This window comes from Sus scrofa, chromosome 6, assembly GCF_054392235.1.
Source record: "Sus scrofa isolate SSC_HxYL_T2T_F1_AM1 chromosome 6, Sscrofa_HxYL_maternal_Yorkshire_Landrace_v2.0, whole genome shotgun sequence".
NCBI lineage: Eukaryota > Metazoa > Chordata > Mammalia > Artiodactyla > Suidae > Sus > Sus scrofa.
In genome coordinates, this window is record NC_139388.1 from 103272053 (window position 1) to 103287721 (window position 15669).

General features: G+C 35.7%; 1 protein-coding gene across 6 annotated transcripts in view; it reads right to left on the minus strand.

Moving 5' to 3' along the window:
- ANKRD12 (ankyrin repeat domain 12) overlaps positions 1-15669 on the minus strand; it is a 117500-nt gene that overhangs the window by 101182 nt on the left and 649 nt on the right. The window lies entirely within an intron of this gene.

The following is a 15669-nucleotide window of genomic DNA, read 5'->3' on the forward strand; positions in this document are numbered from 1 at the left end:
ATCTTGCGGAGTTGTGGCTCAATGGTTAACGAATCCAATTAGGAACCATGAGGTTGTGGGTTCAATCCCTGGCCTCGCTCAGTGGGTTAAGGATCTGGCATTGCCATGAGCTGTGGTGTAGGTTACAAACTCGGCTCGGATCCCGAGTTTCTGTGGTTCTGGTTTTGGCCAGCGGCTACAGCTCCAATTCAACCCCTAACCTGGGAACCTCCATATGCCGTGGGAGCGGCCCAAGAAATGGCAAAAAGACAGAGAAAAAAAAATCTATCTTGCCATTTCTCGCCAAATAAATTTTATATTAATTTTGACAAGTTAAAAATGTTGACATCCGAGTCAAAGAAATAAACATAAAAATTAAACTACACAGAGGCGCTATTTTAAGATAGAGTAAATCCTCCTAAAACATGAAATAAAAGCTAAAAGTCATTTTTTAGAAGTTCTAAATAAAAATTTTAAACTAGAAATGTAAATATCATAAACAGAAAACAGATGACAAGTGAAAACATTTGTATCACATATGAAAAAAATAGTAACCAAAGAGTTATAACAAAACAATAAAACCCAGAAGAAATGAAGAGACAGTTCAAAGAATAAGAAATATAAACATGGAGTAAACATACAGACATATTCAAATCATTCATTAACTTTTCATTTATAATGATTTTTATTTTTCCATTATAGCTGGTTTACAGTGCTGTCAATTTTCTACTGTACAGCAAGGTGACTCAGTTACACATACATCTATACATTCTTTTTTTCTCACATTATCATGCCCCATCATAAGTGACTAGACATAGTTCCCAGTGCTAGATCATTCATCAACTTTAAAACTACAAAATGATGAGAAGACTTTTAATTTAGGACTGACAATGACTGAAGCTATATTGGCAAGGATTCAGGAAAACTGGAATATTCATACATTATTGGTGGTGACGAAACTGGGATAACCCTTTGGAGACGAATCTGGGAAAACTATTAAAATTTAAAAGCACAGCCTTTTGCCCCAATAATTCAATTTTTAGTATTAACCGTACATATATACTATACAAACGCAGTTATCCAAAATACTGGGGAAAAAAACTTTAAATATCCATTTACAAAAATATGGCTGAATAGGAGTTCCCACTGTGGCTCAATGGGTTAAGAATCCAACTAGTATCCATGAAGACATGGGTATGATTCCTGGCCTTACTTAGTGGGTTAAGGATCCAGCATTGCATAAGCTACCACGTAGGAGCAGATGTGGCTCAATCCTGTGTTGCTGTGGCTGTGGTGTAAGCCAGCAGCTGCAGCTCCAATTCAACCCCTAGCCTGGGAACTTCCTTACACCACCAGTGCAGCCTTAAAAAAAAAAAAAAAAAAAAAGGCTAAACAAAGTATAGCACATTTTTATGCTAAAAATTATGCAAAAATCCCTTTTTTTCTTGACCTCTCCTTTTATGCAGAAATTCTAAATGTTGGGAATACCTCAGGACTTGATCCTGGATCCCTTTCTAGTCTCCAACACACTCCCTAAATAACATAAGCTCATGGTTTTAAATACAACTGAAGTACCACGGACTTCCAAATCTGTATCTTTAGTTCTCATTTAAAACTCCATATTCATATATTCTACTGCCTAGACATCTTCACGTGGATGTCTAATAGGCATATCAAACAAAAAAAAATCATAGAAAAATCTTTATTTCCCCGGTCAAATTTCCTGCTCCACACTCACCCAACCATCTTCTATTTCAATAAATGGCATGACCATCCATCTGTTACTTAGGCCAAAAATTCAGAAACATGGACTTCATCTCTAAAACATACATCAAATTAAATCTATGTCTTTCCATCTCAACTGCTACACCCCAAGCCACCACCATCACTTGACTGGCTAGTGCAAAAACTTTGCCTCCCTGCTTCTATTCTTACCCTATTCTCTCTTAAACACACACACACACACACACTCTTCTACAAGCAGCAATCTGAGTGATCAAATCTCTGTCTCTCTTTTTTTCTGGCCTCACCCACGTCACGTGCAAATTCCCAGGCCAAAGATCAAACCTGAGCCACAGCAGTAACCCGAGTCACAGCAGTAACCTGAGGCACAGCTATAACACCAAATACTTAACTGCAAAGCCACCAGGGAACTCTCAGATCTCTTAAAATCAAAAATCAGATGATACCATTGCCCTGCTTAATTTTTTTTTACTGGTTTCCCACATAACTCAGAATAAAATCTAAACTCAACCTAAACTATCTGTATTATATGAAGAAATAATGAAACAGACGTGAATATTTTTAAAGCATTTAAAATCCTCAAAGAGGAGTTCCCGTTGTGGCTTGGCAGTGATGAACCCAACGAGTATCCATGAGGATGTGGGTTCAATCCTTGGCCTCACTCAGTGGGTTAAGGGTCCAGCATCACTGTGAGCTGTGATGCAGGTCACAGACTAGGCTCGGATCCCACGTTGCTGTGGCTGTGGTGTAGGCCAGCAGCTGCAGCTCCAATTCAATCCCTGGGAACTTCCAATTGCTGCAGGTGTGGCCATAAAAACCAAAAAAAAAAAAAAAAAGAAAAGATTGATAATATGCAACAAAACTAAACAGAGCCTAGAAGAAACACAAGAGTATGAAAGTATAATAATTGAAATAAAGAACTCTACAGATTAGACAAATAGAATGGCTAAACCAAAGAATGACTTAATACTTAGTGAGCTAGAAGATCAGGCAGAAGTTAGTGGCAGAACGCATCAGGAAAGGATTTTTTTTTTAAAGGAAAATATTAAAGTTAAGAGATATGGAGAGAAGTTAGAAGTGACAGAATTCATATAAGAGAATTTCCAGAAAGAAAAAAAAAAAGAAAGAAAACAAAATATTTGAAAAAATAACCAATATTTTTCCAGAACTGAAGAAAGATAAAAAATCTCAGATGAGGAGTTCCCATCGTGGCCCAGTGGTTAACGAATCTGACTAGGAGCTATGAGGTTTCGGGTTCGATCCCTGGCCTTGCTCAGTGGGTTAAGGATCCGGCGTTGCTGTGAGCTGTGGTGTAGGTTGCAGACTTGGCTCGGATCCTGTGTTGCTGTGGCTCTGGAGTAGGCTGGCAGCTACAGCTCCGATTCGACCCTTAGCCTGGGAACCTCCATATGCCGTGGGAGCAGCTCAAGAAAAGGCAAAAAGACAAAAAAAAAAAAAAAAAAAAAACCTCTCAGATTAAAGTGTTTGGAATACAATCTGGTGCAAAGTAGACAAGAAAGAAAGACAGAAAAAGAAAGAGAATATGAATCCAAGTGCCAAGTAAGACAGAAATTGAACTACACCCAGACACACTATAAACTGAAAAAGATAAGCAAGCAAAAAATTTCAAAATCTTCTAGGGAGGAACTGGAGGTCACACACAGGAAAAGAAATCAAATTGACATAAGAACTTCCGAAAAGCAATGTAAGAGTAAAGTGAGAAAGTGGTTAAAGTACTTGTCTTATTCAAAGGGAAGAAAATATATACATTTAAATATATATTGTAAAATTAAGAAACCGTGGGAAATAAGCAGAAATATAGTAAAAAGAAGGTAAATAATTTCCAATATATGTGTTATTATAATAAATTTATTGCAGTGATTACAATAAATGAAAATAGATTAAACTCATTGATCAAAAGGGTCTCTGAGGTTGGATAAAAATGAGATTCAGCAACTGACTTTATAAAAGAGACCAAAATAGGATACTAAAATGGTTGACAATAAAAGGATAGGAAGAGGTACCAGGGAATATAACCCCAGGTTGGTATACAGGCTTTTCTTTAGGCCCCATTCATAAATAATTCAGACCCTTTCTGTCTGGGTACAGCTCCTGGCAATCCTGGGCCTGTGAATTCCAGTGCTGCATTAAAGCTCACACACTAACAAGTTATCTATTTTCCTTACAGAAGAGGGCTTCAATTTCTACTTCCTATTATGACATTTGAGTTCTTTTTCCTTTTCAGACACCTGCAGATTCCTCTTTTTTGCTTTCAAGCTCAGCTGTGTTTTAAAAATATTTTATTTTCATCTAGCATTTCCATCACATTATTGAAACGAAAGGAGTGTCCACAGTTTGCCATGTAGTCCAGAAGTCCCAGAACATGTACTTAATTTTTTAATCTTACTTTCTTCATCTATATTATGAAATGGTAAAGCTCAAAATAATTAAGCTAGGAGAAGTAAATAAAATCATACCCTAGCATAATAGTCCTTGGTACATATAGTCCTTGGTACATATAAAATATTCAAATGCTGCCCTCTAAATTTACCACCAATTTTACATCCTACCCAAGGATAGTAAAGCTAGAACCATAAGCATGGAACAGAAATGCCTAACTTTTTTCCAGTTCCAGCTTCCACTGAGCTGCAGTTATGCTGAGGGTAAAAATGCTTCTTCTAAAACTATTTTGGGTAAAAAAAAAAAAAAAAAAAAAAAAAAAAAAAAAAAAAAAAGTCACTAGTAAAGGACTGAATTACAGCAACAGAATTCAATGATCCTTAAGAGCCATTCAGTTAGGAAAGTGACTATTATTTTCTCCGTGATTTGATCTGGGAGCCTGAAGTCCAAGATTCTATTCTGAGATCTACCACTGACGTTTCTGATTGACCTTCATCACTGCTCAGTATTTCTGTTTCTTCTTGAAAATAAAGTTAGGCTAGATAACATAAAGGACCTCCTATTTTTCTAAAATTCTGATTCCAGAATAAGAGGTTTAAAACAATTTCACTCCATTCTATTTTTCTATGAATACAAAAGTGATAGCTTAAATTATTAAACAATTATGACATCTTTACTGATGTGTTCCCCCATGCAAAAAAAAAAAAAAAAAGAATAAACCATTAGACATAAATACTAAATATTTCCTACTTTAACAAAGACCAAAGGCTTAATTAATTCCCTTACACTTAAAAAATGGTCTTAAAAAACAATGGAAAAGCCGCAAGATAAATGACCATGCTTCTGGGATATTAACTGGACCCCCTATCACTACAACTACTTAAAACAATTCAAGTGACAATTCAGTCCATGAAAAGGGCTTGTGCTTGCTTTTATCACACCTTCCTAAAGTAAGCCTTGGTTGGTTTTCACCACAATGTTTTCTGGTAATAGTTCTATAACATTTTCTCAAAAGAATATGATGGTTGTGTTCCAGACCAAGAAATTAGTATCATAAAAATCACAAATTTAACCAACCTGAAAAAGATGGAAAACATCCACATAAACTGTCTTCATCACTGTCCTTAAGACAATATTTTTTCATGTCCTTAAGGAATTTTTATGGCCCATTTTACACAGCTTCTATAATGAACATGTACTACTTGTATAATGTGCAAATACAAATTCAAAAAATAATAAACAAGTCGACTTCTACTTGGTTTGCTCTAGAGAACTGCAGTGTCCTAGTTAGAACCCAAGGTGAGAGAAGTGCTTCAGGCAGAGGTAGAGGAAAAGAGGTAAAAGTACTTTTGTGTATTTTTTATTTTTTAACCCAGCCACTAGAACAGGAAAGGAAGCAAAAAATACTCAATCCAGTAAATACAGCTGCACTTTCAGTTGTGCTCCTATGTATTATATCTTTAGGAATCTGAACATGGCAGTCAATTCAGAAGACTATACCAAGCATATGCACTGTAAACAGTCAATTTAGTTTAGCTCTATGTGTGTATTATCTCCAAAATTCCACAAAGGTAAACCAAAGGTATAAAACAATAATATTTAGACAATGCAATTGCTTGAGATATAAACAACCAAGGGTTCATGCTTGCTTTATCATACCGTCCCAAAGTAAGCCACAGTTGATTTTCAGCACAATGTTTTCTGGCAGCTATTCCACAACATGTTACCACAAGAAAATGATGACTGTACTTCAGACCAAGAAATAACACACGCCCACAAAAGGAGAGCAGGCCGAACTGAAAGGACTGCAAAAACCAAAGCACAGTAGGGTAGAAAATGAGGCTTAAGAAAGGAGGAAGGGATCACAACATGAAGCACCTTGTCACTGTCTTTGTAATGACAAAAGCAAATTTTTTTTTGGCTGTGCCTGTGCCACGTGGAAGTTCCCAACCAGGGATCAAACCTAAGTAAGCCACAGCAGCAACCCAAGCCACTGCAGTGACAACGCTGGATCCTTAAACCACTGCACCACAGGATAACTCTGATAAAAGCAATTTAAGGCTTTAAAAAAGGGTAGTGGCACAATTTGAGCAGCATGTTTAAAAGGTGCTGTTGGTGAAACTTTGGAATTCAGACTAAAGAGGAACTAGATGAGAGACAGGGACAAGTGTAACAACCAGACTGTGTGGTGGAAAGAAGGAGTCAACAAGAGCAAGGCGGCTAGAATGACCATCAAGTTTCTGGCTCTAGCAACAAGAAGTAAAAATGCTTTGACAATAATTTAAAAGAAGCAATTAGCATTTATCTGTTATATTTATCCCCTAATAGTAATCTACCTAATAGTAACAACTTAACAATACTTCAAGTTTTTAAATTACTTTTTCATTTTTTTATTAACAATACCTCAAATTAAAAAAAAAAAATTTCTCTTGCTGTGGCCAGTGGCTATAGCTCTGAACTATCATCATATGCCACGGGTATGGCCCTAAAAAGACCAAAAAAAAAAAAAAAAGAAAAGAAAGGAAAAGAAAATTCTCATTACTTCATTAGATTATGTTACAAAAGAGATTAGTGGCAAAAAGATTTTTTTTACTGTCAAACACTGGACCTTAAAAGATTACATTCTAACAATACATTTAGAATTTTTAAAGAAAGAAATACAGGCAGTTGTATTTATAATTATTTATTTGCCTTTGATAGCTATCTTTATATATATTTATTTCCAGAATTGTTAAGGTCAGTATATAAAAACTCTTCTGCAATGGAGAGAGTTGGCATAAATGACTTTTAAGGCTCTGCGTTTCTAAAAATGAGTTGCTGGGCTTACTGACCTCTTTCCAGCCCTACAAGGCTCTAAACTGTGCAACTTCTGTAGACCAGCAGAGGGCTGCAACAGCCCAAAGAAAATGGTCAGGCAGCTTGACTTGCATCTCTGGCACTGGGACATGGAAAAATCACCAATACTGAAAGTAGAAATCTAATAGCCACTACGTATTCACTTCACTGTCAACAGGGCAGAAGCAATCCCCCAAATCCCGAAAATGAAAAACACTCCTAATTAAGCATTTTGCCACCAGTTCCCTTCTCTTCTTGCAAGACAGTGTTTGGAAGCAGAACAAAATCTCACTAACAAAGGGTTATCAGAAGGGAAAAAAAATCAGTTAGCAACTCACACTTCCTTTTCAGACCGCTGCTCCACACTGGTGTTACCAAACTAATCTTCCTAAAATGATTATTTCATTAGGTTACTCTCACATCTACTTTGCCCATTTTGTTCTGCATATAGTGCAGTGCTAAAGCCTAAAATTACACTGTCTAGATTTTAAGGTAGATTTCTACCTCATGTATACTTATTCTCAACTCCCCTGGTCAGACTGCTCTGTTGCATACAACATGCAATAGACTTAAAATGGAAAGGTGACTGTGGTGACCTCTGAAGAAAGAAACAAATGTACACAGGTCTAGGGAAAGGGAAAAGCCACCCCTGGAAAAGTTCCTGCAAAAAGGAAGAGAGCAAATTCCCTGGGGAAATGAGGAAATGGCTCAAGAAAGGTACACAGAGGGCTTCAAATGAATTTGTAATGTTTAATTCTTAAAGCTGGGGAGGGGTACCAGGGGCTCATTATGCTATTTTCTGCACTTTTGGGGGGGGGGCTGCTCCCGAATATGGAAATTCCCAGGTCAGGGATGAACCCAAGCCACAGCAACAACCTGAGTCATAGCAATGACAATGCTGGATTCTCAACCTGCTGACCCACCAGGTAACTCCTGTACTTTTTAGGTTATCTGATATATTTCAAAATAAAAAAGGTTTTGGTATTTTAACTTTGCCCCTCAAAAGACAAGCTGCCAATCTATGCAGAGATCATACATACATCTGGCATCATACTCAGCACTACCCACAGATTAATACCAAGTAATGCCTTAACTCATTTTTACTGCTTTCTTTAAAAATGATACATACTTTAGCCTTAAATGAAAGGAAAGGACTTTGAGTTGTTTAGATAATTGCTTGTAGTTTGAATAGTAGCACAAAAAATCAGAGAGACTTGGGATGAAGGGCAGGACATAGAAATCCAGACTAGTTTATGATAACCATAGCTTCTGCAACATAAGCCTGAAATCCTAAAATCATCTCTATCTACACCCAAACTCTTTATGCACTTAGAGGCAGCTGAAATCAGTACCCTAACAAGAGCAGTGCTTATGGAAGTATTATTTCTGATCCACATATCACACCATTCCCACCCTGACCCAACAATAGTGTGAGCTACCAACACTACTTCTATTATGGCCAAAATTATAGTTTCCATACAACTTCACACCAGGGCTGAACTGTTTGGGCCTCATTTCAGTTCTGATCTGCTACCTCTGTAACCTGTGCACACTCCAAAATAAACCTACTTATTATACTATGCACAAGAATTCAGGACAACTGCCCATTTTAAATGGAGTATAATCCATAAAAACATTGAATCACTAAATTGTACACCGGAAACTAATACAACATTGTAAATCAATCATACTTCAATTAAAAAAAGAATTCAGAATTACTACATGTGGGGCATTTAAAAGAAAACATGCGCTAAACTGGTTTAGGAGAGTAATAGGTATTATCGGTAGCTCTTTCAGTCAGGGCAATTTAGGATTATAAACTGTTTCTCCACCAAAGTATGCTGAGACAAATAATAAGCAATATGGACCAGAACAGAGTAAACTAACTATATTCTAACAGCTGTAAGTAACAAGAGCAGTACTGTGAAAACTCGAACCCCAATGGCAAAGAATACTGTGCTCTGGGTTTTATTTTCAAAATAAAACATTTCCTGAAATAAATGTCATGAACTGGGTGTAAAAAAGGCAAATTTCACTGATGATACTGATAGTAAACAGCTTTATCTATGAAAAGAAATATACTATAAAAAAAAAGCTAAAACCACAAGTTTAGGACCATTAAGAATATAATTAGCTCTACAACAAAATTAAATCAGTGATTCTTAGTCTTTTTTGGACAGACCTATCTCAGAATCGAAAGCCATAGGTCTCTGCACTGAAGACCTTGCAATGTAACTTCAAAATGTTTACCAAACCTGTTACTATGGTTCTTTGTTTGAAGTAATCATCTCTTCCAGCTATATTTTAAGGTCTATACAAGCAGAGAATGTCTTCAGATACATGCTGAGCATTGGCACCTAAAGCCTTAAAACCGAAGCACCTTATCAATGATCTCTTGTCTCCTATGTGAACTCTATATAACCTCTTGAAATATTTTCTAAAAAAATCTATATTACATTATTCCCCATCTTGAAAATTCATTTGTATTAAGCCTTGCTTCCTAGCAATCATGGCCTTCATCTGCTACCCCTCTTTTCTCCCTTGGTCCGGGGTCATCCTCTTAAGCCAGGTGGACCATTTTCCTGTCATTAGCATTGGGGTGATCCTTTATGGAATCTGGGGTACAAGAGTAACAAGACAGGCATGATCTAGTTCCTTAAGGGCTCACGGTGTTCCTTTCCACACCAACTAAAAAACAATTTGGATAATTAAAGAACAATACTGCCCTCCTAATTTCACATGTCTATGTTTTGTTCAGAGTGTAAACCCTTAAAAAAAAAAACAAAAAAACAAACTATAATATTGTCTCTGCTTACATATTCCTAAACTCCTGCCTCAATAAGACTAAATGCAATACCACTAATAGAAACATTTATTTAAAATTTAACTAAGCATGTGTGGTTTAAAATCTTGATTATCTCTGGAGTTCCTGTCGTGGCTCAGTGGAAATGAACCTGACTAGTATCCATGAGGACACAGGTTTGATCCCTGGCCTAGCTCAGTGGGCTAAGGATCTGGCATTGCCGTGAACTGTGGTGCAAGTTGCAGATGTGGCTCAGATCCCATGTTGCTGTGGCTGTGTGGTGTAGACCGGCAGCTACAGCTTCAATTCGACCCCTAGCCTGGGAACCTCCATATGCCATGGGTGTGGCCCTAAAAAGACAAATAAAATAAAATAATTGATTATCTCTATAATGCTTGTGGCAAAATTTGAAAATACAGAAAAATAAAAATTCCAATTACTTTCCTATTCAACACCCAGAGATATTCTGCAACATTTTTAGATTGTATTGACCTTTCACTTCATGTTAAAATCCATAATACAAAACACAAAATAACCATTTTCCCCCAAAAGCTCAAATTTTATCTATAGTGTTATCCTTTTTCTCTTAATAATAACAACTTCTTTGAAGGTGCAGTAAGAGAGCAATACCGTCACTGATTTAAATTTATCTGTATAATGGGAATAAGATAAACCTCACAAGGTCATGATAATGAGCAAATGAAAGGTTATGTGGAGAGCCCATTATCAATCACAGAATGTTGGTAGTATGTCTCTGACCAAAGGATACAAAGTTATCTCTCACAGAGGAGAAAAGGCAAATGATTATTTCTCCATGTATTAGCTAATGATCCAAATTCCTGAAGCTAAAATCAAATATGTTCATACCACAATCAAAGATGAAAGCCTTGAATGTAAAATGAAAAGTGGTAATGTAATAATTTTAATGACACAAATTTAAATTGTTAACAAATAACAGAAAGGTAAGGATTTACTTTCATTGGATGTTTGCAAAGCAAAAGAGCAATTGAACCTGAAGGGGAAGGAAGAGCCAAGAAGAGGGAAAAGGACAAGGAAAGGAAGAGTGAGTAAGCCAATCTACTGTTAAATACTCCTGTTTACTTTCAATAGCACGAGGACAAACAGAAGCTTGGTAAAGAGTTATTTTTTTGTCCTTTCTGACTGCAGCTTAAAGAGAACACTCATCTTCATCCTTGGGACATTTTTATGAATCCTGGAAGACAGAGATAATTTCTGAAGGTTGAACAACCACTACAGAGTGATCACCTCAATTATCAATCTACAAATGAACTGGGTTGATCTTAAAAAATTTCTCTCAAAGTAAGAGATTTACATTTATATAGCACTTATAAATTCCAAGTTAGTTCTTGAGTAACAGTATTTAGAGTTGGAGACATTCCAGTGACAACTTTATGAAGTTTTTTTTGTAATTAGATATCTACTCTTATCATACATTAAAATAACACATTTGAAAGTACCTAGAGCACAGAACTCAATGTAAGTTTTTTTCTTTGATCACCAAGTAACTTCCAAATAGCCAAAATTAAACTCTGGTAAAAAGGACTTATTTTTACTCAGAGGCTGCAAGACTTTAGTACATAATACTGAAATGCAAGCCAAGGCTCTACTCCGAGTTACAACATTTTTGTGCAAATTCTGTAAATTTTTAATTTCCTCATCTAGAGGACATCATTAGTTAAAACCACAGTAAAGTAGTATAAAGAATGTTTTCAGTATTTATTTCTACCCTGCTTGTTTAACAAGCTCTTGTTCAGAAGTGGTAGAATACAGTTGAAAGAAAGCTGTGTACAATGTGGCTTTGGTGGAAAAGAGAAAAAAAAGTAGGCGTTTCTTTCCTTTTCCTTTAGATTTGCTAAGGATTCTCTTTCATGAGTGAATTTCAAAGGAATCTAGCATTACTACAGAGAAGTTTCACCTGGACCCTACCCAAGGTTCAATATCATCAGATGAGTGGAAGTTTTGCTGATCTCAGAATAATTGTGAAATTCAGGAGATCGGATATAAACAGTACTTCATGAACTACAAAGCACTGTAATTTTTCATGTATCATTATCTTTTATGATGGGTTAATACAAGCTATTTCTAGGAAGTGAAAACCACGCATGCATGGTTTTTGTTCTCTATTAGAAGTCAGAATACCAACAAAACTCCTATGTAGGAAGAACAACAATCTGAACTGTGCGAAGCTACAGGATTCTCACAACACTCTCAAGCAATAAGGTAGTTTAAAAAATATAGCATTTACTCTTATCTGTGATATTTCCTCCAGTTGTAGTCCAAACACAAACTGATAATGAGAAATATAAACCACTATATATATTTTAAAAACTTTTAGTGCAATAAAAAAAATATTAAGGGACTGGACAAAGAAGACACAATTTTTAAATGCGAAAGAAAAAGAAATGATTTTATATTATGCAGCTTCATAATTTACTTCTGCTTACCTCAATTTGGAAACATTTGTGTTTAAACCTAATTTTCAAAGAATTTAAGTCTGAATTTGAATTTCTTAGAATTGTGAAGATTCTCACTAATCAGAAAATCTAGTTTTGGTTGCTACTTTCTAACCTGAACAAGCTCATATTTACTCTGCCTGGATCCTTCCTAAAGTTCCTTTATAAAAGTCCTAAATGAGTTTGGTTAGCTAACTTTTTTCTTCAGTCACTCCGTTTAAAGTACATTTTCTTAGAACAATGATCAATATCAAGGTGGAGTCTGTTAAAAGAACCTCTTATAATGATAATTGTAGTCCTTCTGTAGCTGGTAAGACTAATTTACTTCTGAACAAATAACATTAAAAAAAAAAAAAACAAAAAACAAAACCCAGTATCAACAGCTCATAAAAAGGCTTGCCTATCTTCCACAATTCTCATAAGGTATTTTCCTTTTCTTTTTCACCAACACAGCAGAAGGTAGAATCCTGACCCCATGAATTTTTCACAAAGTCTGGGAAAAACAAACAAACAAAACTGCCTTAAATCTTTTCAAAATCAGCTAAACACTCTCCATGAGAGGCAGAGCAGAGAAATGGTTAAGAGTGGGGAGAGCAGAGTCTGTCACTTTTTTAGGTCTACGAATATCTACACACCACATAAACAGTTCAAAGCCTCATTTTCCTCAGCCATAGTATCTTCTTTATGAGGTTGTCTGGAAAATTATCTGAAATATTTCATTTAAAACTTGTGAACACAGAAACATGCATATTCTAAGTGCTCATAATCTTGAGCTTCAAGGTTACAAATAACCCATGAAACACTACAAAATACTTCAATACTGATGTTCTGGTTTCCAGTATTACGAATTTAAAGCAAAAGTAAAGGTCTTTAAACCCAATGGCAAAAGACAACAAACAAAAACTCTGTCTTAACATTTCTACACATATATTTTAGATCTACAAGATAACCTTAACATGAACTATTCAAAAGCTAAGGGAAGGAAATAATCTCCAGTTATTGCCATATCTGGTAAGTAGCAACAGACAAATTAACATCGCTACTAAGATACTTTCACTATTACTTTTTAAAAGCCACTGTCTGTTAAAGAAACATTATGCATGCATGAATGTATATGAGAATGTTTTCAAATGTTACATGAATAAACTTCATATTCTCCAGAGGAAGTTAGGCTCTAACAACTGCAATATTTAAAATGTTCATAAGAGGCTTTACTAAGATTAGAACTAAGTAGGAATCAGAAAATGTATCTACAGGGAATTATAATCTATAAAACAGCAGGTGCTTAAAACAATGAAGCTAAGGCTAAGCAAAAACCTAGGGATCTAGACACCTTAGATAATGTAGTAAGGACGGTATTTATTTCAAAAACAATATCACCATTTTTTGTATGTATAAAAATTTACAGTATGTAATGTGTTTTCCATATATAATCACATGTTCCATCAAACAATCCTGTAAATTATGTAGGAAAATTATTTTTTTGCAGATTACAAAGGCACAGTTCTTAAAGTTAATATGATTTGTCAAAAACCAGTTAAAAAGTGACAAATCAAGAATTTAAATTCCTGTCTCCTCACTTATTTTCCCTGTTCTTTCTACTACTCTATAAAACTACTTTTTTAAAGAAATGGACAGATTAGCATCTTCACAAAATCTCTAGGCCAAACCACAGATTGTTTCAATTAACTGGGCTGACTTCAATAAGTCATTTCCCCTCAGCAGGCCTTTATTTTTTCATCTGCAAAACGAGGGAAACAGGTTAGAAAATGTGAGGTCCCTTCGGATCTAAGGATAAATTTAAGTTTTAAAGGCCACAACCATAGGGAGAAAACGGTTTCCCTCCAATTACACAACCCCTTTGGTAGTTAAAGGCATGAGCGAATTCTTGCGGATTAACCTCGATGTAAATAAAAAGCGTCCTTACGGAGTATAAGCATTTTACAAATATGTGTTGATGTCAGCTTTAGCAACAAGTTCCAGGTTAGAAAATAGTGTCAATAGCTCTTAAACAATCTACTGAAATTACTGGATAAATTCTTCAGGCCTGATACATGCTGCTTCAGTAGCATCAAGTTTATTCACATAAAGCTGTCTATACCTCTTATGGACTATGATGGAAATGATTAATCTCACTAAACATTCTCTTTTTAGATTAAAACAATGTTGGTAAAATAAAAGAATAGTTTAAAGAAAATTTAACTGCTAGTCAACTAATACCAAAAAACTGAACATTTTTACTATTATTTTTATTCTTTAAAATAAAAACCTTTTTTCCAATGAAGTTTCCTAAATATCCTTACTATTTCTCTAGCCTACCTCAGAAGAATATCAGTTACATTTTTCAACTTCTATAAAAAATTTAACATATAAGCATCTTGATAAAAATATCTTCCTTTTAAATTCCACCAGCTGGGCACTCAATTTCAAACAAAATTCAAGTTTCCCCCCTTCCTGATATTAAAGAACTAAAACCAAAGACTGCACAACATTATTTTCACCTACAAAATTTTTTCTCATCTAAGTATTTTTTCCTCTTTACTCCTCCTCAGTCTTCATGGAATACACACCCAGAGATTTCCACTCTCCCAGCTCTGCTTTTTCATAAAACCATCCTAACAACAACTATGGAAACCATAAAGATTAAGAACATTACAGGCATCCTGCTTTTCTACTCTTTTCCTTCCACGAATATTCCTTAACATTTTTTACTTCACTTTAACACTCTTCCTATCTCTAAAACAGAACACACACCCTGAATAGTTAAGCTTGACCTTACTTAGTCAACCGTCTGCGGACCTTTAGAAATTGAGTCAGTGCTTGTGTCAACTATAAATGATCTTTAAGTAGTAAAACCGTCCCCTCTTGCCTACGGAACATTTTTACATGTATTTGCGTTTAGCCCAAATTAAAGACTTTTCCCAACAAGACTAGTTAATACAACGACTTGATCTTACACAGTCGACACTATCTCATTTTGTTTTTTAAGCCACTTGGCATCAATGTAGCGTATGTTCTGCCAGTTCTGAGCTAATCTCCAGGAAACCCTTTGTATAACGACTGAAGAAACTGAAACAGATCAGAGCTCAAGATTTTTAAGGGCCTAAAGAAGCATATGTTTTTAATCAGCAGTCAATTTATGTTAAAGTAGTTATTTTACCAGTTCGCCTTCTTTTATAATTTACATAAACCGTCTTAAAATAACACTGGTCCACTTCTACTTGAAGATTAGAGGCGGTTCCAAGGCGTTCCAGATGCCTGGACCCCAACCCATTTCCCCGCGTTGGCAAGGTAGGCGCGGGAGTCTAGTGGAAACCGATCTTGATGGGTACGCTGCTAGAAAGGTTTCCTACGGTTTCGACCGGTGCGAGTGTCAACTTCCCGTGCTAAACTGTCCCTCCCTGTTATTATTAAAACAGCTGTCAGCCAGGCTTC